This window comes from Desmodus rotundus, chromosome 3 (genome assembly GCF_022682495.2).
Source record: "Desmodus rotundus isolate HL8 chromosome 3, HLdesRot8A.1, whole genome shotgun sequence".
Classification (NCBI taxonomy): Eukaryota; Metazoa; Chordata; class Mammalia; order Chiroptera; family Phyllostomidae; genus Desmodus; species Desmodus rotundus.
In genome coordinates, this window is record NC_071389.1 from 55,413,170 (window position 1) to 55,438,617 (window position 25,448).

The 25,448-nt window shown below is 36.8% G+C and overlaps 1 protein-coding gene across 3 annotated transcripts in view; it reads right to left on the minus strand.

The window, feature by feature from the left end:
* Positions 1–24,633, minus strand: part of ZZZ3 (zinc finger ZZ-type containing 3) — a 97,073-nt gene extending 72,440 nt beyond the window's left edge. Inside the window, exon 1 of one of the 3 annotated variants that reach the window (XM_045199581.2) lies at positions 24,495–24,633. The gene's annotated coding sequence lies outside the window, so the exon portion shown is untranslated. Of the gene's footprint in view, positions 1–19,681; positions 20,164–23,851; positions 23,964–24,494 lie in introns of those variants that run through there. The other 2 variants (XM_045199580.2, XM_045199582.3) reach the window with 2 other exon arrangements.
* Between the last annotated feature and the right edge of the window lie 815 nt (positions 24,634–25,448).

Consider the following 25,448-nt stretch of genomic DNA (forward strand, 5'->3'; position numbering starts at 1 on the left):
TTAGATCCAAACTAGCTTGGTTATTCCTGGAACAGACTAGCTCAGAAATGATTCTTGGACTAGCGAGAATGATTCATTTCAAGATTCATTAATTAAGCACATGTTCTGTACTATACACTTACCATCATTAAGACATGATCTCAGCTCTACACAACCATTTATCTTTAATGGACATTTGCAACTTAGATATTAATAATTCAGCAAGGCCTGTGTAAAATGTCTGATGTAAAGATCCCTCTATCTACTTTAATTTTTATAAATGTTTTCATTACTTGTTTTCAACTTGTTTTCCTCTTATTTTTCATAGCTGCCTAACTATATATAGCATTTTTAAAATGCTTACGTGTAATTATTAAGTGCTTGCTTCAGAACAGTAAATATGAGTCTTACATTTATGATGACTTTAAATTCAAATTCTACAATGCTGTATTTAAAATGGCTGTGAATTTGTCAATTAGTCCCTGGCCAGGTAGCTCAATTGGTTTGACTGTCGTCCCCATATACCAAGGTTGCAGGTTGGATCCCCGGTCAGAGCACATACAAGAAAAATCAACCAATGGATGCATAAAATAAGTATAACACCAAACCAATGTTTCTGTCTCTCTCTCCCTCCTCTCTCTCAATTAAAAAAAAAAAATCAATAAATGAATTTGTTAGTAAAATTCAGAAAAAAGGCTAAATTTCCATTAATTTTATTCAGCAATTTTTATCTTTAAGGATGTTGTTTAATGTCAGTTTCTTTAACAACAAAGTCACAGGTTATAAATGATTATTTCCCCCTTTCTAAAAGCCATGCTCCATCTGTCCTACAAATTCTCAATGGTTTTTGTCAACATAAAAATCAAGAATGAAAACTAAGATTAAAACAAGTCTTAAGGACAAATAATATAATCAAAGGAGATGAACCAATATAAAAATTCACTGAATTAGGGCATTTTAGCATTTCTCTCTCAGGACAAAGTCCTCCCATCACAAATAATTTTTTGATATCAGTCCTGGCTGGTGTGGCTCAGTGGACTGACTGCCTGTCTGCGAACCAAAAGGTTGCCAGTTCGATTCCTAGTCAAGGCACATGCCTAGGCTGCAGGCCCAGTCCCCAGCTGGGAGCGTATAAGAGGCAATGAACTGTTTCTGTCACACATCATGATGTTCCTCTCCCTCTCTTTCCCCTCTCTCTGAAAATAAATAAAATCTTTAAAAAAAAAAGTTTTTGATATCAATTATCAAGGGCTGACTATCCAAATTCAAAGACTTCAACTCTTAACAGATCTATAGTAATTACTTTAAGTTCTTGCATTTTTTTAATGTCATTTTCTCTCAGAGAGGACAAAACATTTTCACCAGCATACTAATCCACCTCTAAGTCATATCTAAGAATTTATAGTGGAGGTTAAGGAGTTCCCAAGCTAGTTTCAATATTTCAAAAACTTACAACTGCCATAACAAATCTCGTATAGTTGAATCTTGTTATTTGCAGTATGTTCTATAAAGTTGCCACAAACTCTGAATGAGCCAATATGGAACCATTTCTCCTAAGGGAAATGCAAGGTTAAGTTCCTACAAGCCTCTGGACACATTTTCATCAGCTGATCAATACATAACTTTAATGTGTTTCTGCTTAAAGACATCTTATTTAATATACATTGCTGGCTTACTAACATGGAACTCACTGCCAACAGGACTGTAATTCATACTTGAATAAAACTTATCTAATACGTATTTTCCCCATTTAATAAATCACAACCTTATTGTACTTCAGAATTCTACACAGCACTCTTAGCACTACACTTGGGGGGTCATTTTAAATAAATAGCAAAACTTCACCCATCAAAAACACAAAATGCCAAAGAGGAGGCATTAAGTAGACCATGAAAAGAACACTGTTTACAGTATGATTGCTGAAAGAAGGCAGAGCATAACCTTATTCAAGCTCAACTGGGAACATGTGCCTTGGGCAACTCAAATTTTCCACCACTCTGCACGTGTTTGTGAATGACCATGAAAGCTCCAAGAGCACTAACTTTGGGGTTACAAACTGATTTTAACAAGTAGATAAGTATGTAAATATAGAACCCACAAATAAGAAAAATCAACTCTATTTACATTTTTATCACTAGTTCTACCTATGTTTCTTGACTAGGAAGTTATATGGGAACATTAGTTATCTCCCACTGCTGACCAAAAGGATTAAGACAGTTTAGTAAACAAAACCTTTGAAAATACAAATCATGTAGGAAATGAATAAAATCTTTTATAGGAAAAAGGTTATCCAGAAAATACACATATGTAAAACCACACAGAAAATAATCTTTTTCTTTCTGCTTAGGAAAATTTAATATACTAATATAGTTAGTTGGCTAAAGGTGTATCATTGTTTAGAACACATGACACTGCAAAAACATTAAAGCATTCTCAGAAACATACTGCAATGCACATCTGCAAGACTTCAGGACTTCAATTTACAGTACCCTATGTGTGGAATACTTTTCTGGTTAGTTCCCTCACTTTCTTCAGTTCTCTCAGACACCGTATTGGGCTTCCCTGACAACCTACATATGATATTTCTTAATAGCCACTCTCCACTTCCACACAACCACCATCTCCATCATCTTTAACATACTTTGTTTTTTCCGCAGCACTTATTACCATCTGACATACATATTAGGTTTAACCATATGAAACTTGCCAATTTTTAGGTCAAAGATGGTCAAATAACAGCAATGTTAAAAGACTCAACCAATTATTTGCTTGCTCTCTACATAACTTGAATATAAGGTCAAATGGAAAAAAAAATCTGTCTTCTTTACTTTTAAAATCAAGAGCCTAGTCTAGAACTTGATGCCCAATAAATAATTACTATAAAACAGCTTTAATATGAAGTACAAATACATCATAACCCATTCCAACAGCCACTTAATACAAGGTATATTCCCTTCCATCCTGATTTCTAAGTGCATTTTTAAAAGCAAAATTCACACACATACTTACTTTTGCATCGTGCTCCCCCCCACATACTTTTAAAATATATTTATTATGCTATTACAGTTGTCCCATTTCCCCCCCCTTCACTCCACTCCATCCTGCCCACCCCCTCCCGCCCACATTCCCTCCCTATAGTTCATGTCCATGGGTCACACTTACAAGTTCTTTGGCTTCTACATTTCCCTTACTATTCTTACCCTCTCCCTGTCTATTTTCTACCTACCATTTATGCTACTTATTCTCTGTACCTCCCCCCCCACTCCCCTGTTGATAACCCTCCAAGTGATCTCCATTTCTGTGGTTCTGTTCCTGTTCTAGTTGTTGGCTTAGTTTGCTTTTGTTTTTGTTTTAGGTGTGGTGGTTAATAACTGAGTTTGCTGTCATTTTTACTGTTCCTATTTTTGATCTTCTTTTTCTTAGATAAGTCCCTTTAACATTTCCTATAATAAGGGCTTGGTGATGATGAACTCCTTTAACTTGACCTTATCTGAGAAGCACCTTATCTGCCCTTCCATTCTAAATGATAGCTTTGCTGGATAGAGCAATCTTGGATGTAGGGCCTTGCCTTTCATGACTTGGAATACTTCTTACCAGCCCCTTCTTGCCTGTAAGGTCTCTTTTGAGAAATCAGCTGACAGTCTTATGGGAACCCCTTTGTAGGTAACTGTGTCCTTTTCTCTTGCTGCTTCTAAGATTCTTTCCTTCTGTGTAATCTTAGGGAATGTAATTATGATGTGCCTTGATGTGTTCCTCCTTGGGTCCAGCTTCTTTGGGACTCTCTGAGCTTCCTGGACTTCCTGGAAGTCTGTTTCCTTTGCCAGATGAGGGAAGTTCTCCTTCATTATTTGTTCCAGTAAGTTTTCGACTTCTTGTTCTTCCTCTTCTCCTTCTGGCACCCCTATGATTCGGATGTTGGAACGTTTAAAGATGTCCTGGAGGTTCCTAAGCCTCTCCTCATTGTTTTTGAATTCTTGTTTCTTCATTCTTTCCTGGTTGGATGTTTCTTTCTTCCTTCTGGTCCACATGGTTGATTGGAGTCCCAATTTCCTTCCCATCACTATTGGTTCCCTGTACATTTTCCTTTGTTTCTCTTAGCATAGCCTTCATTATTCCATCTAATTCGCGACCAAATTCAACCAATTCTGTGAGCATCCTGATTACCAGTGTTTTGAGCTGTGCATCTGATAGGTTGGCTATCGCTTCGTTGCTTAGTTGTATTTTTTCTGGAGCTTTGATCTGTTCTTCCATTTGGGCCACTTTTTTTGTCTTGGCGCGCCTGTTACATAAAGGGGTGGAGCCTTAGGTGTTCACCGGGGTGGGGTGACGCAGGGGCTGTGCTGTGACTCTGTACGTGGGGGAGGGGCCGAGAGGGAGCAATGGCGCCAGCTCCACTCTCTGCTGGATTTCAGTCACTCCCTCCAGTCACTCTCTCTGCTCCCCACAATCAAATTGAGCCCACCTGGTGCTGATTCCTGAGTGGGTGGGTTTGTGTACATTCTGGGCCCCTGTGGGTCTCCTCCAACGACCTCTCCTGTGAGGCTGGGAGTTTCTCCCGCTGCCGCCTGAACCCCCACGGGTATTTTCAATCAGAGGTTTGAGGCTTTATTTCCCCGCACTGGAGCCCTGGGTTGTGTGGTGTGTTTTGCTCCCCTGCCGTTCCTCCTGGTTTATCTATGCATGAGTGTGGGGCTGCGGGTTCTGCCAGCCACCACCTTGTGGGGTCTGCTAGCTGCAGCCTGGCGTGCCCAGCTCCACAATCCGCCACCTTGCTTGGTCCGTCAGCCACTGCCTTGCCGAGAGTCCTCTCCACCCCGGCTGCCGGCTCTGCCCCTCCTACTGGTCTGGATGAACGTTTCTCCTTTATCTCCTTGGTTGTTGGACTTCCATGCAGTTTGATAATCTGTCAGTTCTGGTTGTTTTTTGTTGTTAAATTGTTGTTGTCCTTCTTTTGGTTGTGTGAGGAAGCGCAGTGTGTCTACCTATGCCTCCATCTTGGCCTGAAGCCCAGTATCATGTGCCCCCCACACACTTTACATGGCACATGGATAAAGTCTTAAAACTGTTAATGTCTATACAAAAACCTTCTAAGTAATCCCTAACTTAACTAATATCCATTCTGTCATAATATTTAGGCTACTTATATTTTTTACAATTGATTATAAATAACATTTTGATAAACATCCTTATACACTGTATGTCTGCAACCTTGATTACTTCTTTATAACATACTTATTGGGTTACAGGATATAACTTTTATTAGGCATTTGATGGACAATGTCATGTTGCTTTTAAGATAAAGCTGTATTTGTTGATGAAAATTTTAAATTTAAAGTGATTCTATAAGAAAATACATTAAGATGTGCTTATGAAGCCTACTTTACATATAGAAAACAAAGCTTATAATATGCTTTACTAATTTGCTATCACTCAATGTAGCTTAAAGTGTTTTCAGGTTACTAATGAAATACAATTTTAGATTCCGGCCAGCCACTTACTATTTCACTTAGGTTTTTTTCCTAATAAACCTAATCAATATACAAGTTTAAATATAAATATAAAAGTTTAATCTGATGTTTATATTAAGAAAAAGAAAAAACTTCCATTCAAAGAAAGTATGATTGGAACTGTGTGGGTTTAAAGGGTCTCAGATTTTATTAATTCCTGCACATTAAAAAAAAATCAAACTTGAAGATGGCATGTCATAAATACATGGGGCGGGGCAAAAGTAGGTTTACAAATGAGTACGTGAAACAGAGTTTATTCTTGTATTATTTATTATTGTATTATTCTTTTTTAAATTTTTCAATTATAGGTGACATACATTATTATATTAGTTTCAGGCACACACCCCAGTGATTAAACATTACATAACTTACCAAGCATTCGTCCTGATAAATCTCACACCCATCTGACACCATAGTTATTAGAATATTACTGAATATATTTCCTATGCTGTTCTTTATATCCCAATACCTATACTGTAACAACCAATGTGTTCTTAATCCCTTCACCTTTTCACCAATATCTCCAACCCCACTCCCATCTGGCAACCGTAAAAATGTTGTCTGTATCTACAAGTATATTTCTGCTCTGCTTGTGCATTTTGTTTTACAGGGTCAACTGGTGATAGATACAGATTTATTGCCATTTTACTGTTCATATTTTTCTTTTCTTTTTTCCTTCTTCTTCTTAAAGACCCTTTAACATTTCATGTAATACTGGTTTGGTGGTAATGAACTTTAGCCTTTTCCTTTCTGGGAAGCTCTTTACCTGTCTTTCAATTCTAAATAATAGTTTTGCTGGGTAGAGTGATCTTGGTTGTAGGCCCTTGCTTTGCCTCACTGAATATTTCTTGCTAATTCCTTCTGCCCTGCAATGTTTCTATTGAGAAATAAGCTGACCGTCTTATGGAAGCTCCCTTATAGATAACTAACTGCTTTTGTCCTGCCGCTTTTAAGATTTTTCTCTTTGTCCTTAACCTTTTGCATTTTAATTATAACGTGTCTTGGTGTAGGCCACTTTGGTTTCATAGAGTTTGGGACTCTGTGCACTTCCTAGACCTATAACTAAGTCTATTTCCTTCACCAGATTAGGGAAGTTTTCTGTCATTATTTTTTCAAATATGTTTTCAATTTCTTGCTCTCTCTCCTCTCCTTCAGGTACTCCCATGATGGGTGTTTTCTGCTTCCTTATCTTCCCAATCTCTGATTTGATCCTCTGATTTTTAATTATTGTATTATTTTCTACACAAACTGTAAACCTACTTTTGCCCCATCCTGTATAGCGGAAACCAATAAAGGTTAAAAGAGACACTTTGCTAGGAACTCTAACAAGGCATTCTGATTTTTTTTTCAAGGTTACACAATGGTTATAAATGCTGATTCTAACTGAGCTACTTTAATTTACCTAAGGAAATTTTTCTTATTTGAAAACTAGAGTAATTTGACACTGAGGTAGCAACATTTATCAGAGACACACACTGTGTCAAATGCCAGCTACCTGAGTATCAGAACTTAAGACTAAACATATCCCTCAGGAATTATGCCAAAAGTCACTTCAATTTCATTGTTTTAAATGTGTGGTACAATTTCCCACAGTAACAGAACCCAAAGTGTAAAAAATTATTTACAGACGAACACAGGACATCAGGGGGTAAAAAAAGATGTAAAGTGTCATCAAGCTCCCCTATGAAAAAAAAGTTTTAAACTGTCCTGCCTTATGGAAATCTAATTTTGAGTTTCAATTTCAAACGCTTATCATGAAACTCCTTTATTTTTTTCTCTGTTTACAATAGCCCTCTGATAACACCATCAAAATCTTATTTAAAATACCTAAATAAAATATTCCAAAGTAAGTACTGCTTTATATTAAACCACTTTTCATGACTTCTGTTTTCACTAAAAAGTTTATCTTTACCCAGAAGAAATAAAATAATGTCATTTCTATTCAATTCTCTGGAAATGTCGGCATCAATTTCATCATACAAAGCTATGGAAATTTCTACACACCAATGGAAAAGCCAATGAAGACTCACATTTTAAACTAATCATACAAATACCTTTCCCTAGAAGCAAAAGGAAAAACTTTTATGATTCTGTAAATTCATAACAATATAAATGTTTAGGTTTAAAATATTTCAAAAATTCTTGGGGTGGTGAACACACAACACAGTGTACAGATGATGTATCATGTAATTGTACACCTGAAACCTATATAATCTGGTTAACCAGTGTCACCTCAATAAATTTAATAAAAAAATTAATACTACATGTTTATATTAAGTTTGAAATCAGAGAAACCTATTCATTACAGTCTTTTATTACCTGAAAATAGCTATCTCCACCCACTGTTCACTATTCATTCCTTCCTAGTCAGTCACCCCTTCTCCACATTAAGCATTTTCAGTTCCTTCAAGAGTTCTCAGACACTTCATCTAGTTACCCTCCTCTTGACACATCCAGTTTTTCATTTATATTCTTAAAATACATCTTTTCCAAAAGTGAGGCCAACATTATAAATATGTTCTAACCAATTTGTAACAGATATTATAACCCCTATTAGGTACAGAATTCTCTTAATGCAGCCTGATACTTATTTTTTTAAACCACTCATACTGTTGGATCTCTGTGATTATGTAAAGCCAAACTCCTAAAAGTCTCTATCAAATCCAACTAGTTCTTCCCCAAATGCAAAGGTTTCTCTTCTCAGTCCCATACCATTAAATCCCTCTAAAGCTTTTAACGAAGTTATCACTTCCCTTCTTCCTTTGAGACTACCATCTTTACCCTCCCACTTCCTTCTAGTTTTCCTCTTCCTTCTAAAATACAGTAAATTTTCCAGCCCTGGCCAGGTAGATCAGTTGGTTACAGTGTGGTCCCAATACACCAAAATTGTGGTTGGAACTCTGGTCAGGGCACATAACAACAACAAGCACTAAATAATGCATAAATAAGTGGAACAAATTGATGTTTCTCTCTCTCTAAAAATGAATGTTTTTCAAAAATTTAAGTTTATTAAGATCAATTTTCCAAGTCTCTTCCCTTCCATTTCTTCATGCATTGGGACTCTTCATCTTTGCTCCCTCCTAAAATGTACATGTCCTTTTCTAATCCTCTCTCCATAGATAAAGTTATAACTCTTGTTCAGATATTTTTGACCTTTAAACAGTTTATAACTCTAGCCTCAACCTCTACCTCAAACTTCAGACTAACATATTCTGAACTCTCAATCTAGATGTCCCAAAAGTACGTTCTATTCAACAAGAATAAATCCCTAGTCATTTTCTTCCTATCCCCCAAAATTACCTCCTCCCTTTGTCAATAATTTCAGTGGCAAATATCTAACCACCAAAACTAAAAAGCTTTGAGACATTTTTTTTAATCCTCACCTGAGGATAAGCTTAACTGATTTTAGAGAGAGAAGAAGGGGGGAAGGGGAAGGGAGAAAGGGAGAAAGGGAAGGAGATGCAAGAGAGAGAGAAACATCCATCAGTTGCCTCCTTGTATACGTCCTAACTGGGAATTAAACCTGCAACCTAGATATGTGCCCTGACCAGGAATCTAATGTGCAATCTTTTGGTGTACCAGAGGATGCTACAACAAAGGAAGCCACCAGGCAAGGGCTTTAAATCTTTTTTTTTTTTAATCCTCACCGGAGGATCTGTGAGACATCGTAACTCCTTCCCTTTTCCCACCAATATATAATCAGCAAACCCTACTTATTAACTTCTAAAATGTCTTGGGGAAAAAACCAGTCTACTCTTTCTATCCCAATATTATTGCTCCAGTTCAGGCCCTCTTCACCCCATTAAACTAGTGTAATAGCCTATCTAGACTCCCATTCCAAGCTAGTCTTCATCTGTTCACAAATATATGGCTTCATAAACACAGCCGTGATTCTAGCTGTTCAGGCCCCTAATTTAAAAATTCTTCTTCTCAAAGCCCAATTCAATGATTTAACTGCTCATCACTCTCTTGCTCCAATAATGGTTAATTCTTCTATCACAGAATTTACAATATATAGTTTGATATGTCTACATTTCCTACATGACTATAGGCTCCTCAAAGAAACAGTGCAACTCATTTTTATTCTTAGTAACTTTATATTGGTGAATTGAACAGAATTCTGCTCACAAAACTTTTTCAACTGAATTTCCTATTTTTTAAAATTCCTCACTTTTAAGCAATGCACACTACAGGTTTCTGCCTGTGGTTTCAGGCAAATTTTTTTAAGTTTCTTTAATTATCTACCCTTACCTGCTGAATTGTTCAGAAATTTTATAAGTACACCTATGTATTTAACCAAAGCATTAACAAAAATATTAAAATGGACAAGAACAAAAATAACCTTTTTAGATATAGCTCTAAGTTTTACAATGATGCCTTTGTAATACTTTAACAAAGGTTATTTTATACCTATTAATGTAATACTATTAATGCTGTGAGTTACCCTGTATTTATCTACCTCACCTTCAAGGACAAAAAAATGATTTCCAAAACCACTATTTTTTTTTGTTTAATAAGACTTTTTATCTGTTTCTACTTTTCTGGAATATTCTGAGTCACTACAAATTAACAAAAGCTACTAACACCTCTTAGATCCTTTGCGTCATTTGAAAGTCATTTAAAACCTATGGCATTAGCCACAGAAGTAGAAAATGGTTTCTTGGAATCCAATCAAGTGGTAAAGCAAGCTGGGTGGGATTTATAGAATTTGATCAGGCAATGGAATTTAAAAAGTTACAAAATATTTACAAAAGGCTTAAGCTTGAATTCAGAAGACACCAAAAGAGTTCCACTATAATTATAGGGGCAATTTTTGTTACAGGTTCAAAGTGTTCATCTGTGACATGAGAAAAACCACCTGGAAAGGCAGCTTCCAAGGCCAATGTCAAGCTGATAATCAGCCTGTCAAGATATGGTAACTGATAATAAACTGTGTCACAGAAATTTCTAATTGCTTGAGAGAAAACACTTCCTGTGACTGCCCAACCTCCAAAATGAATTAGAATTAAATACGGAAATTAAGTACAACAAATCCACAATATTAATATTTCTATGTTAACTTTAAAACTACACATATTTTTTCTTGAACTTCTTTTAATATTTAAGAGAACTTTAACATTACAGAATCTGACAGCTCATGATTCTAAATTTAAAGTAGTAACCGACTTCAGACTTGTGACTTTAAAGGTATTAAGAGTATTTGATTTGGTTAATAAGCAAAATTTGGAATGTTTAAGAGAAATTGTGACTCACTATAATTTAAGTTTTTAGCAAAGTCCTGCTTGTTGAAATTTTACATTTACTCCATAAGGCATATAATAAGTACTAAAAATAAAGTCTGGTATATTAAATGTATAAATATAAGGATTGTAATTAAATTAAGCAGCATTAATAGTAGCAGTACTAACAGCTGACATTCAAAGGGCATTTTCCTACTGCTTAACATTGTTCCAAGTATTTTACAGTGTAATCTCACTCACTGAAAAAATAATCACTGAGATCACCAGGAACTAAGCATCATTACAGGCTCTGAGAACTAAATATGTGAACAAAACACACATTAAACCTTCATGGGTCTTATATTTCAATAAAAAAAGACAAACAATAGAATACCAGGTATGATAATTACTATGAAGAAAAATGAGCTGGGGAAAGTGAAAGAAGGAAGTACTATTTTAGATGGCATAATGAGGATCATACAAGTGAGTACCATTCACATGGAAGTCTATGTAAATAATGCCTTTAAAAGTCCCTCACTAGGGAAAACCTCTCTAGGGAACGTGACAACTGAACCTGAGAACTAAGTGAGAGAGCAAGCCATTCAAGTAAGTATATGAGAAGAGTATTACAGGAAAAGAAAACAAATACAGAAGCCATTTTACTAGGAAGAGTATTTTAAGGAAGATTTAATCTGTTCAACTAGAACTACTAAAATATATATTAAAGTGTCATCCCCACCCACACCTAGGAAAATAAAATATGTATATTAGTATATATTAAACTTGCCAGATTATTAATAGAGTAAAATATGTAAATTGAACTTAAAGGCAAGGTTTTTTTTTGTTTTGGGCTTTTTTTTTTTTTTCAGATTTTATTTATTTTTAGAGAGGGGAAGAGAGGGAGAAAGGGAGGGAGAGAAACATCAATGTGTGGTTGCCTCTCATGTGCCCCCTACTGGGGACCTGGCCTGCAACCCAGGCATGTGCCCTAGACTGGGAATCAAGTTAACCCTTTGATTTGCAGACCAGCAGTGAATCCACTGAGCCACACCAAGCCAGGCCTTAATGGCAAGTTTTAAAATTTATTTTAATTACTTGATATATTTTACCAAAAATTATAAATGGTCTCCTCTACACCCAAAAGTAGCCATAGACAAAAGAAACAATGAAACTTCATTGCTCCAAGCAATTCATTAGAACTACAGATATAAATTTATTTAATGAAACTAGATGTTCTCTATCACATATCATGGAATAAAATTTCCTCTTTAAACAGAGTTGTCTCCCTTCCAGCATGAAAATCATAAAGTAAAATAGGATTTGAGTAGTGCTCATTACTTAATATTATCTTCCTAATCAATAGGCCTCTTTTTCCCTTACTGATCTTGCTTTGAACTTAGCTGGAACTAGCCCTTACTGCTGTCCTTAAGCTTTTTTTTTTTGCAAACTTTAACTCATTCAGAGCTTTAGCCACACTCTTATGCATTACTTTTTTGTATTAACCTTTACTTATATACCATTATGTGGGTATTCTTGATGATTTCCTTTGAAAAAGATTAGAAATGACTTATGTGGAAGCAATTTTTTTAGATGACTCATACATTTTTCTTCCCTCAATGGAAATTTTTTGTAATTTTAATAACAGACTTCATTTTTAAGAGCTTTCTATCAATATTGTTCATACTATCTGTGGTCATTATCAATCTTTTCTCCTAAGTTTCTGAAACTGGCTTTTCTATGAATTCCTACCTAATATGAACTCCAATGTAACACTCACTACCTTTGGATTCTCATGACTTTCATTTCTATCTGGGAAGCAGAGAATAGTGTTTTGAAAAGCATAATGAGCTTTGGACTCAGCCATTTGTCACTTACTAGCAAACTTCCCTGAGCCTCCATTTCCACATCAATAAAATAAGAAATAGCATTTACTGAGCACCTATTTCATACTAAGTACCTTGTACACTCTATACATGAGTAGAAAGTGCTGTATCATTTATAATGAGAAAAACAAGGCTTAGAGATAAATAACTTTTTAAAGTTACAGAGCTCATAAATGCTAGAGTCAGACCCTGACCAATGTAGCTGCATTGGTTGGGCACTGTCCAGCAAAGCGGAAAGTCACCAGTTTGATTCCTAGTCAGGGCACATGACTAGTTTGCAAGTTCTGTCCCCCACAGTGGCGTGTATGAGAGCGACTGATTGATGTTGATTTTTCTCTCCCCTCCTCTTCCCCGCCCTTCCCCTCTCTCTAAAAAATAATGTTTTAAAAAACAATGCTAGAGCTGGGATTCACTAAATCCAAGTCTGATTCCAGCTCATGTTCTTTTTTTTTTTTTTTTAACTGCACCACAAATCAGTGACTATAAAATGAGTCTGTTGCCCAGAAGAGATATTCAATAATAGTTAATTCCATATGCCCATCACTGCTCTTCCTTGTTGGTCAGAATCAATTTCACACCAGCAATTCTCAACTTTTAGATTAAACAGACAGCAAAGCATTTATCAAAAGCTCTGATAATCTTTATTAGTTCATTGTTTAATTAATCCACTTATTAAAACCAAAAATATTATATTATGCCAAACATATTCTTAAGATACTTTTGTTAAAAGAGCCTTACATACAACAATAAAAACCCATGATTAGAGGAACGTAAGTCAGGAAGCTGAACTGTCTAATTCAGCATATTATGCCATTCACCCTCAAAATTCTTAAAACACATCATTGTGGAGAAAAGGCTTTAAAAAAAGTCATTCTGTGTTACTCAGATCAAGACAACAGAAATATTTAGAGTAGTTTTCCAGAAACCAAGCAACTACCAAATAGACAAAAACTCTACAACTGTAACATCATGGAAGTATAGACAGTAAGTTTCTCTTAATTATCTTCTCATTTCCTCTTCATACATTAGATTGTGGCTAGGCCTAAACACTACCATTCCTATCACTTTAAAGCCTACAAATCAGGTAAATTAATCTGGATGGACAGAAATAAAGAGCATGGAATAACAATATGTGTATTTTTCAGTTTCTTCAAAGTAAAAAACAAAGGATTTATGGATTAAAGTTTATAAGTAGTTTTACTATTAAAGCTGTAACATGGTACTATACTGAAGGACTTGTAAATGCATCAGGTGATTTGTTTTTAAACCTACAATAGGCTGAAGGTGAGAATGACTTAAAATAGGCAAAAGAAATCTTTTTTGGAATTATGCAAATGCTCTAAAATTGGACTGTGGGGAGGGTTGCAGAACACTGTCAATTTACTAAAAACCACTGTATTATATAATCAGAAAGAATATAACTCAGAAACCCTCCCTGAAAAACCTGTAATTAATAAGGTGACCAGATTGCTCCTTTCTTACATTACTACCTTGAAATTAACACAAACATTTAGATCTATTGTTCTGCAAATCTGCGTATCTTATTTGAGCATATTTGGGCTTCCATATACTGAATTACATTGTAGTCCTTTTTAATAAACAAATGCAGTTCTTGAACAGGACACCACTGTGCAAAATTTTATCTAAGACACTGACCAGTAAGAAATGTCTTACTAAAATACATGCAAAAACCAAGATGTATAGAGGAACAGAAGAGTTTGGATAAATAACACCTTGATGAATAAACTTAAAAGATTTCTATTTTTAAAGGTCAAATATTCAAATCATAACTATTCCAGTTCTGTTTTTATGTCTAAAATAGTCACTGAATATAACATTCGGAAGAAAATTCAAATGCCAGTATAAAATGTGATAGAAAAAAATTCATTGGAACATACACTATGGTCCTGAAACAAGGAAAGGCAAATAATATACATAAATGCCCCTGATGATAACAAATCAAACTCCAAAACAAGAGTCTGAATGCAAGAGTTCTGGAAAACAAGAACTCTTGTCTGAAAACAAGAGTTCATATCCCAAACCCAGAATTTAGCACCTGTACGACACCGAGCAAGATACTTAACCTCTGCTTCAACTTGCTTGTTTGCAGAATGAGGGTTAACAGTAACCATCCTTACAAGGTTCTTGTGAGAACCAAATGAATACACTATTTATATGTATCTAGCACACAGAGAATTTTCAGTAAATCTTGATTAGTATTACTTTACAGTTTTAAAAATTATCTTGGGTAGTCCTTCACAACCTTCAATATACATTCAAACTGCCTGGGAATCTAGTTAAAATGAGATTCTGTTATTCAGGAAGAGCTTGCTGGGCGCCTGAAATTTGCATTCCTAGTTAAGTGCCCAGAAAGGTACCAAGGAAGGGCACTTCTGAGTTACAATGACAGTTCTCATACTTTAGCATACATCAGAATCATTTGGAGGGCTAGTTTACAGCATAAATTTCTGGGTTCCAACCTAGAGTTGGAGACAATTTGCATTTGTAACAAGTTCCCAAGTGATGCTATGCTGCTATTCCCAGGTCCATATTTTGAGAACTACTGCCCAAAGGTTCCCAGTTAGGATGTACATCAGAATTACTTGGGAGGTGTTTGTCTGGGGTTCTTTGATTAAATGTATGAGCCCTGACTATACTCCAGTATTGTTTCTCAAAGTGTAGTCTCCTAATCCATTAAATCTGGAACACCAGGAGTGGGGCACCGGGATCCACTATTTTTTAAAAACAAACAAGCATATCGTCCAGGTGATTATGATGCACGCTGAAGTTTGAGAACCACTGCCTTTACAGTTACAAATGAATCAGCATTTCCTCGGTGAAATTTTGCTAACTACAGAAAGAAAACGATCTACAGGTCAAACCGGAAAATATCCTGACTCACTAGCCAAGTAAGAACAGCATTTATTCAAATCTAGTGGTAACCCTGCAACTTTTACGTAAGTCAACTACTACTCTCTACTTCATTCTTCATAAGATAATATTCTCTTATAACATGTTTCCCCCACATGTCTTGGACATTTAAAATCTCCAAGAGAAAAAAAACAAAAACCTTTTTAAAGAAATAAGACAAAAACTTTGCATGACATTTAATTTCCACAAAAGCTCAACAAATACAAGATCACTAGAGTCTGAAATGTAGGTATGTACTAATCTTAAATTATTCTGGAACAAAATAGCTAATTTCAACAGCTACAGGTCATTTATAATATACTAGCCCTAAGTTAACAACTGACAGTAACCAAAATTTATTTATAAAGGAAATTAAGATACACTTTCAGGCTAACCATGGGACTTAGCTGAAAGGAAAATTATGCGCATGAACACAGTAATAAATCTTTCACTATTTCTTTAAAATTAAAAATTGAAATGGGAGGTGTAGAAAAGAAGATGCAAAGGGAGGACTTGTGGGAACAAAGTTGCACTTACATTTGAAGCCAGCCTGAAAGTAAGTAGTATCAAGGAAGGCTCTTGATTCTCAATTTTTCAGTAGCCTACAATTTGATTTTATAATCTGTGTATCACAATGTCATACTGTTCATAAATGTAAAATAAGTTACCTTAAAAGTAAAATGGCTTAAACTTAACATGGGATTTTTTCTTGGGGAGAGGGACACTCACAACACTCTCCAAAGTAATACAGGATACTGGAGGGTGTCTGTGATAAAAATTAGAAATGGGAATGAATCACTGCTCAAAAGGAATTCAAAGAATGAAAACAACGCTGCCAAGTCATAGGATGAAAGCCCAAAAAGCCATTAGCTGGTCAGGAATGCTGTACTAAAGTATTCAAAACAAAAATTTTAAGTGGAAAAATAAAATAAAATAAAAGCTGAGGTGCTTTTGTAGACCATCAACGACAGCATTTAAAAAGTATCCCATTTGCCCAACCAACATTAAAAGACAAAGAGGTCTACCACACAATCTGAAAGCAAAGGGTTTTTTTTGACATCCAGTAACTTCTAGGGAGTTCTTGAAAACTATGAATGCCATGAGAAAAGTCTAAATCAAAGTGCTGAAATCTCCAGGTATAAAACAGATTGAGTTCTAAGATTTCTCAGGTTACTCATATCAAAACAGGATAAAAATCCAGTAACGTTTACAAAGGAAATTAAAGCTCAAAAGCACACAAAATTGTTCTGAGGAACTCCACATCAAAATAGTGGTTTCCCAGGGGAGAGAGGGGAGTTTTAATAACCAGAATAGGGCACAAGACAGACTCTGGGATTTGGATAATGTTCTGCTTCTTACTAATAATTGCACAGGTGTGTCCATATTGTAAAAATTCACTGAATTGTACACTTATTGGAACTTTCTGTGTATATTATACTTTAATCATATTCACATTTTTTTTAAAAGCAGAGAGGGGGAGAAAGGAAATTTCTCCCTCAGGAAATAAAACATATTACAGCAAAAACAACATTTAAAAATTATATTCAGAGAAGTATTACAAAGTTCCTCAAAGACTATCAGTAGATAAATCTCACACACACACCTTTTTCAGGAGGAAAAAATCTTGTGATCTCCCTCTACAACACAGCCAAGCCAATAAAAGCATTATTTCACTTTATGATACACATTAATCTGCGTACTAATGGAAGTGTATACAAACTACATATCTGTTTTCCTTAAATTTCTGACCAATTAAGAAAAGAAAGAGCCCTGGCCAGGTGGCTCAGTTGGTTGGGGCATCCCACACACCAAAAAGTTGCAGGTTTGATTCCCAGTCAGGGCGCATACCTACGTTGTGGGTTCAATACCGGGTAGGGGCATATATGAAGACAACCAACCCATGTTTCCCACATCGATGTCTGTCTGCCTCTCTCTCTAAAATCACTAAGTATTCCTTGGGTAAGGATTAAAAAAAAAAACAAAAACAGCTAGTAAGGAGTGTAAGTGCCAGAATACAGTTAGCAACTGCTATTTCCTGGACCACTTCAGTACCAAAATTTCACAAATCAACTCATCCCTTTATGGGGTAGCTGAAATCTGGTAGAAATAAAAGGTATAAATTATGTTCTAATACCTTTAAATCTCACCCCACACCAGGGTAGAAGGAAATTTCATCACAAACAGTTCTTCATCTGCAATTCTCTTTATTTGATCCCCAAGCACAGGATACAACTTTTCAAATATTTACTATGGCTTCACACTCAAAAATTAATCTGGATTTTCTTCCTGCATTAATACAATCACACTAATCTGTATGCAGCAGAAAATGTTAAAATAGCTTTGCAGCTATCTCAGTTCTAAAGTGTAAATACAAACATCAGACTTTTTAGAATGATTATTTTAAGGTTTTGAAGAATTATTTCACAAAGAAAAGAATCCTACCGTCCTAAACAGTAAGAACTTTCAATATTAAAAAACGCCTTCTTTGGCATGGATGCCATACTGTACTCAAATATGGCAATGTGCTTACCAGCTGAAGGAAGATATCTTGAGTCCTAGAACTACCAATTAGCACTTTTTCATTAAATATACTAGAAGCATATGATGTCAAGTTGTACATTACTGTATTTAATAAAGGAAATACCTTAAACATACACCCTAAATTGTTGTTCTTACAAGTTTATTTCTCTAATTCTACAAAATCTACCAAAGTAGTTATATCTTTATAGCCTCTAGCACTGTACTCTTAGGTAGTTTCCTATCATGTTATTCAAGAAAGGAGAAATTGCTTCATTTAATCCCCCTAAATTCTGGGGAATGGGAAAAGGATATTTCAAATTTTGGCTGACAAGAAAAAAGTTTATAAAACATTGTTTTGTACAGAATGAGCTTTATTATCATTAATTTATAAAGTGTTCTTAAAAATCATCAGAAAGCAAACAATAAAGAGACCAGAGCAGCCCTGACTGGTGTTGCTCAGTGGATTGGGCATCATTCTGCAAACCCAAAGGTCAATGATTTGCTTCCCGGTCAGGGCATGTGCCAGGATTGCCAGCCAGGTCCCGAGTTGGAGGGAAACACTGATTAGTTGCCTCCCATTGCCACCCCAATCAGGGACTGAAGCCACAACTAGGTTATTATGTACCTTGACCAGGAATTGAAGCCCCAGCCATTTGTTGTACAGGACTGCACCCCAACCCAACCAAGGCACACCGGCAGTGCTAAATTGATACTTTTTACAAATACTGTGACAATTGGTTGTAAGAGCCTTTGAAATGTACCTAAATATCATTTCTGGGAATATATTAGACAATAACTAGAAAACATGCATGAACACTCTTCACACTGTTATTTATGTGAGAAGAATAGGGGAATGATACATCTGTACATGGAACACTATACAACCATTTATGATGATTATGAAGATTCATTGTGAAAATGGGAAAATGTTACCTAACATTAGGTTAAAAAGCAGAACATGAGATCAAATGTGTTTTATCTATAAGTATGTACAACATATATATTTAAAATAATGGAAGAAACACATCAAAGTGTTAATAATGTTAATTTCCAAGATTTAAAATCCTCAAGCCAGCCATTAAAATCATTACAACACACACATGAGTTTTAAATTGGTGTTAAAAGAGACTAAGGAGGCAAGCAAAGCAGCAAAGAAAATCCACCACAATATGAAACATGTCTCGCCTCAGGACACTCAGTGCAGTGTGCTGGGGATAAAGACTCAGTTATCAGGATTTAAACCATAGAACTGAATCATCCAGACAGAACATTACTAAATCTAATTATCTGTTTTGAAAATTCCTTTATCACCATATTTAGACAATTGCTCAATTACTACTAATATCAAATACTACATGTAATAGAGCTGTATGTGAAAAGTAATCCCTTGAAACATTAAATAAGGGAATAAATAAGTAGGTAAAGGCAATAAAATTGAAAGAAATTCCAAACACAACAGCACCATTGTTATTAGTATCATCATATGAGTTCTGTTAAGTAAATGTTCTAGAAAACTAAAATGCATTAACAAAGCTTTGAAAATGTTTACTCTGATAAAAAAATCTTTTTAAAAGACACCAATTTCTTGTTTCCTTAAGCACAGTACATGGAATAAAAGTTTACTTATGACCGAGGTCATCATTGTGACACACCATGTACACACCTCTACTGGGATTTGCTCAGCAGTTAATGATATAGGACCGTATGACTCCATGCAATGGCCTTACAACACTATTAACTTCCACAGTTCCATCTTCTTTTTAATAGCTCTTCCTCCTCTTCCCTTGAAATAAGATGACAGACATTTCAGCTGTCAGTGTGCCTAACTCCAATTGCCAATTCTGTGGATTATAATCTGTGAGCTAAAAAAAAAAAAAAAATCAGATAACCAACCCTGATAGGGCTGCAAAATTTAAAGTTACTTACTCCAATTAGTAGTTTCTGAACAAAGGATTTTAAGATTATTTTACTTGATTACAACAGTTATTTTTTTAAGGCTCAAGATTCCTGCTGTTTCAAGTAGACGGCGTCACTGGCACTCAAAATGTCCTTGAATTACTAATATAATGGAATTCCAAAAATAATAAATAATAAAGTGACTGAATATGTAGTTTAAGTCTTCTCACAAAAAGTTACTCAACTCACTTTTCTCTCACAAGACAAAAATTACCCAGATAAATGAAAGTAGCTAAAAAGAGAAAACAGAAAGAGGTAAGAGGACAAGTTCAAATGAACAGTGAAGTCCATATTCCATGGTTTTAGAAGTAAAGGCTTAGGACTTTGGGAAATATTTAAGGATAGTGTTTTTTAAAGTATAATTATAGTGGTTATCAAAGTATTAACTATAAAAATTTGGACCACAATGTGTACCACATCTATAGTTAATACTACTTTAAAAATTGAAAAGTCTTGCCCTGACCATCCTGGCTCAGAGGGTTGAGCATCCTCCTGGCAAACTGGGAGGTCACCAGTTAAGATTCCCGGTCAAGGCACATGCCTGGGTTGCAGGTCAGGTCCCCGGCTGGGGGCCAGCAAGAGACAACTGATAATGTTTCTCTCTCACATGGATGTTTCTCTCACACATGGATATTTCTCTCTCTCTCTCTCTCTCTCTGCCTTCTACTCTAAAAAAAAGTAAATACATAAAAATCTTCTAAAAAATAAACAAGAATAAAAACATTTTCTAGAAAATATTCTTTGTAGTTAAATCCAGATTAAATTTTCATATAAAATTAGATAGTTTTTTTTTTAAAGCACCTGCAACATACTTTTACTGAGACTTCTGGTCAAGTAATTTACTGTAATCTCTCTTGGACAATGATTCAAGAAGAGGTAAGAAATACAATAAATATACGTTTAAAAAATTTTTTTTACAGATTTTATTTATTTGAGAGAGGGAAAAGGAGAGAGAGAGTAAGAGAGGGAGAGAAACATCAGGCAGTTGCATCTCAACATACCCCCAACTGGGGACCTGGCTGGCAACCCAGACATGTGTCCTGATCAGGAATTGAACTGGTAACCTTTTGGTTCCCTGGCGGGTGTTCAATCCACTGACCCACACCAGCCAGGGCTAAAATTTATATTGTTTGTACAATTAATAGGTAACACAGGTACTACACTGAATAGTTTACAAAGTTACAAGTCTATGGAAATTAGCATTCTGTTAGACCTTAAGAAAAACATCCAAGTGAGGACAAATCAGTATTATATTACCACTATTATTCATTTTCTCTGATTACTGAAGCTCATTAGCTGCCAGTAAAGACAGTAATAACTGAGAAAAAGCAAAATAAAATTTCTTGGTTAAGTTTTACTCGAGCAAACTCAAATCATGTGAGATACATTTCTCCTCTTTCTTGGATTTTCTGAGTATATTCCTGCCCAAGTATCTTAGAAAATTTAGCAGGTACCAGCCTGTAAAAGACCAATAATCCTCAAGATCCACTACCAGGAGTATTAATAGTTTATAAAACAAAGTTGTTAGTGTATGGAACACATATTATTGTGAGGATGAGATGCACCCAAGAACTACCACCAAAGGCCCACCAAACAAAACTTTGCAGATGCCTTTGCAAAGGCCATTACAGCTGTGACCTTTGAATCCACTGTAATTTTCATAATTTCCTACTTCTAAAAATAATAAAATGTATTCAATAAATGTTGGTTAACAAGGTCTATATATACCTAAGTAAAATTTCAATTAAATACCAACTTCAGTTGCAGACTTTTTATGGCAGGTGATAGATATCAAGCAATTTGCGGGGAGGACTGAAAACTGTCTGAAAAAATTAGTTAAGAGGAAAAATTGCCTCAAACACTGATTGCAAATTCTGGTCAACCCAGGTGGCCCTGCAGCAACCATCATGTGCCTGACTATTATTGAACCAGGACTCTGTCAACCTTCTACCTTCCACTTTGCTCTGCAACTTCCCCAATTTCATTTCAGTATCAACCTACACACTCCTATGTCTCCTTTCCCACATCATTAAGTATAACCAATATTTTTATTCAAATTATTACAATAGAAAAGCCACATTGCCCAAAAAGAGCAAACATTTTTCTTATGTGAAAGATCTAATAATATTGCTGGAAAGTTTGATAGAAAAAATACAAAAAACTACTGCAAAATTGCTGCTCAGCAACTTTTGAGTGTATTTTTATTAACTACTCCTATATCAGCCACTCACCTGTTAAGCTCACTACACTGCATGGTCAGAACTATTACTTTAATTGAGCATAACTTTTAAAACTTCTGAAAAACTCCTATATACATACTTGGGTTATAGTTTAGAATATGTTAAGTATTATAAAATATAAAAATGAATATAAGGGTAAATACATAACACAAATTTTAACATAAAAATATAAACCCCAATAAGATATTTATTTCTTTAATATATGTGCTGGCAAAGCAAGCACAAATAATTCTTTAAATTCTATTTTATGTGAACTTTATTTGTACAAAGCTACCAGCATACTAAATCTCTAGCACAAAAATAATTGTGCTATCCTTCAAGATATTTTCACAAAACGACACCATCCAAAAATCTGTACAAACAAAAAATTTACTTTTTTATAGCAAGAATGCATGAGTCAAAATAACATGTATATATCACTAAATAAAAAATGTGAGTAGGAAAAAGTTTATTGATTACTAATGTTGTTGATAGTGTATGTTAATATAACATCCCTCCACTTTGTTCTCTTCATGAAAAAAACTAATACATGGAAAATATCTAAAATACACAGCTATCACCGAGAGTGGTCAGAGATTCAAGACTGCGGAAGGCAATTTGGTCGAGTGTAACAGGGAGCTTTTTACTCTACACTTTCCTGTATTAAGTGTAGAGGCAAATAAACTACACTTCTGTTATTTAAAAAAAGTTATGGATTATCCAGTTATCTGATTAGTATTATAATTAATTCACCACTAAGAATACTAAATAAATCCAAACAATACTCTAGAATATTAAAAGTCTACTGTGAATTCATTTCTGATAAGACATTAGAGTTGGAGAAAATTCAATTTGATGTCAAACTCATTTAAGAAAAACTGAACTTAAACTTTGATACCACAGGTTATGAAGTATGCTTTTAATTAAAAATTTGACTTAAAACATTCCACTACTACCTTAAACATGTAACCTAAAACAACCACTCCTGATCAAAGATGGCAACCTCGCAACACAGTAGTTATCTAAATCTTATCGGTAATTGTGAGTAACAAAGCACGTACGTACAAAAAGATTTTAAAAAGTACGTTTATTCTGACATCAAGTATGGTCAGAAATATAAAGGGCTCCTCCACATACTACCGAAAGTTATTGTAAATGCAAAGTAAGATAAAGTCATGGGGAAATTATCAATGTCCAAATAAATAGGAGTAAACGCTATCCAGAGAGAAGAAATGAAAAGCGCTCTGTTCTGAGCATCTGAGAATGGCCAATGGAAAAAGGTACCATAGCAGAAACAAGCGACAGAATGGTTAACAGGTCTGGAATTCTTTAGAAAATGGCAACAAGGAGAAAAACTGATAAAAACGTTTGAAAGTTAAGAGGAACAGTATCCGATGGACCCGTCCAGTCTGCGCGAGCACAACTCCAGACTTCCAGTGAGTTGGGACGGGGGTGGAACTATTACAGCGCGGGGGAGAAGGTGCCGCGGCTGAGAGATGCATACTGCAGGTGGCGTAGCGCCCGCGGAGGGGTGGGGGAAGGAAGATCGTTTTGCTTCAATGGAGTCAACGTATTCCCTTCAAGACTAGAGGAATCTGACACAACACGTCTCCCAGCATCAAGAGGCACTCGCTCCCGGCCCCTCCCTAACAACTTGCCTTGTACAAAGAGTTGCGGGTCCCAAGCCCCCGGAACCCAAGGCTCCGCCATCCAGGACAACCGCTCAGCCAACAAGGTCCCGCGAGAATCGAGAGATCTCGCGATACGAACCCACTGGCATCTCGCGAGTTTCCCCCAGAACAACATGGCGGTACACGAAAATCAGTAGTTCGGGAGTTAAAAAGTGCTTCATTAATGGACTGAAGAACATGTAAAATAGAGAAAGAGCAGGAAGTCTTTTTCGTGTTAATTTCTCATTTCCCCTAGCATAAAAGAAAAGTAGCAAACAACCCTAAAATCTCTGTTGACCGGTTACAATATTACAAACACAGCATCCCCCAACCTCAAACAGCCTGTCACGTGGAGGTAGGTTCTCGGCGTGCCCATCACGTGGGCCGCTACAGAGCGAGCGCGTGTCCGTTGCCCTCCCCGCCCCCCTTTTCGCCCAAGCACACGTGCGCGCGCACCCCTACCCCACGTGGGGGCTTCGCCGTCGCCGCCGCCGTCTCCAGCCCACCCCCCTCCCAACACTGGACTCCAAATCCGGGTCCCGGAGCCAAACGTATCCTGGGTTCCCTCCTCTTCTCCCATTCTCCCTCCCCCGCGCCTAGCCCTCACCACGTGTCCAAAGCGCCCGCTCACCTTTCCCGCGGGGCTAGTCGCCGCGGGCCACTTGGGGAGGTGCCGTCGTCGTGGCCGCTCCCCGCCCCCGCCACAGCAATTGCTCGGGTGGCCGCCGCCGCAGGAAGCTCGACAGCGGGGCCGCGGCGTTTCCAGGTGGGTCCCCGCCTCCCGCTCCTGCCACTTCCCTCAGCACCAGCGGCTCCTTCCGGTCCCCTCCTTTCTCGTCGTCGCGGGGACGGGCGGGCGGCGCCCGCTGCAGGCGCGCTCACTGCACCGCCTGCTGGTAACTGCAGCCGCTGCAGCACCGGCGCGCCGGGGACCGCAGAAGTCCGTCCCAACGATCTGCCCGTGCCCCCGAGAGAGGGTTGATCCGAGGGCAGGACACAGTCCATCCCTTTCGATAGTCTAACTTGGTCCTACCCTAGTAGGAAAGGCGTCCCAGTAGCTCCGCTGTTGGAAATCCGCTTCATCCCTGGGTGGCCTCTTGAGAAATTTGTACACCCTAGCTCCCTTGGCAGAGATATTTCCTTAGGCTAGGAAAATATCTATACGTATATTATATATGCTCCAACCTACCTCATCCCCAACTGCACGCCCCCCTCGCTGTCCCCTCTGGCTTTCCGCATGTTCCTGCAACACGCAGGCTCAATCCACTTTAGGGTTTTGCGCTTGCTGTTCACTCTGACAAGAATACGTCCTCCAGTTTTCTTTTAACTCGTGGATGTTCAGTGCGCCTTTCAAGTCCCTTCTCAAAGGTCAACGTCTGAGACACACCCTACCGCAAGAGCACATTTGCACCACTGCTCTCACGCTCTTCATCGGCTTAGTGAGTTATCATTTAGAGACCTTAGGTGTCGGTCACCTGTCACCAAGTGAGTGAGATCCTTAGGGGCAGGACTTTGAACTTGTGCTCATTACTACATCCCCAGATTTGTGTCTGGCACAAAGAAGTGTTCAGTTAGTCTATTTAAA